General features: G+C 41.5%; 1 protein-coding gene across 1 annotated transcript in view; it reads right to left on the bottom strand.

The window, feature by feature from the left end:
* LOC106814997 (transmembrane protein 231-like) overlaps positions 1-1267 on the bottom strand; it is an 8944-nt gene that overhangs the window by 6557 nt on the left and 1120 nt on the right. The window lies entirely within an intron of this gene.

Here is a 1267-nt window from a genome sequence, read left to right as displayed (position 1 = left end):
TGCTAAAAATTACAATGAGCCTTACTCCATCTGTATGGTACCGACCGGTCAATTTGGGGGGGTCTGGCTCATAGCCTATCTGCATGAGACATGATGTGAGATGTCACAATGTGCTCCATGACTTTGCAGCTGATGCACGTCAGTGACACTGGTCGATAGTTTTCAGCCAGGTACCTCTGACCTTTTTAAAAAATTGGTGCGACATTTGCATTTCGCCAGTCTTGCGGGACTTCACCCAAGTTGTAGGAGGCTTGAAAAATCATAGTCAGGATTGGCGCAATTTCTTTCGATAATTCCTTCAGTACACGAAGACGCATATTGTCAGGTCCTGGAGCCTTACCATGCTTGAGGCCCTGTAGCAGCTTTTCCACACCTGGTGTTGTAAACTTAATATCATCAGCTGCAGAGTAATATAGCCTTTCATAGGGCAGCAGCGTTTGAACTGATCCCTGGTAAGCGTTATCTTGGGTGAGAAGACTGACTCAAACTGTGAGTTGAGAATATTTTCCTTATCAGCACTTCCAGTAAACAGAAGGCCTACCAATACCATGACTCATGAGTGCATCCTCATCCAAATTACCTCACAAAACTCAGTCTCAAGTCATTAGACTTAGTATTAGTAATACTAATAGTAATAGTAATAACTAATAGTAATACTGTAATACTAATAATAGTAGTATTGTGTTTAGTACTGTTTACACATTCACTACAATCAACAGAAAACGCTAATGAGATTCAAAAGACATCGGAGAGTTAACTGTAAACAATTACTCAAAAGAAATAAAGCATCTTATTTAAATTCGTAGACGTAGACTAGTTCAATAGGCCTAGTTCAGTAGTTGTTCTAGTAGTTCAATTTCTACTAGGCCCTAGCCTACTGTTGCACAGTGCACACTCCAGCAGTTGACTTGAACTTGCACAATCTAGCACGCAGAGCAAACGCAACTACAACATTACCTAACCCGACCAGGCTGTGTGACTAACGTCAATACACCGATACGTCATACGTCACCGATATGACGGTGACGTATACGGATAACCGATCATACCGATAACCGATAACCGATAACCGATAAACGATAACCGACGTAAGATAACCGTCATACGTCAATATACCGATACGTCACCGATACCTATACGTCAATACGACTAACGTCGTCACGTCAGCCTCGGTCAGGTATCTAACCCTAGCAATACCGTTTCTTGGAGCTACAACATTACCTTGACTTTTATATGCAAATATTAACGGGGGTACAACAGTTAATAT

This window comes from Priapulus caudatus, unplaced genomic scaffold (assembly GCF_000485595.1).
Source record: "Priapulus caudatus unplaced genomic scaffold, Priapulus_caudatus-5.0.1 Scaffold1019, whole genome shotgun sequence".
Taxonomy (NCBI): Eukaryota; Metazoa; Priapulida; class Priapulimorpha; order Priapulimorphida; family Priapulidae; genus Priapulus; species Priapulus caudatus.
This window is presented reverse-complemented; position numbering and strand designations above follow the sequence as displayed.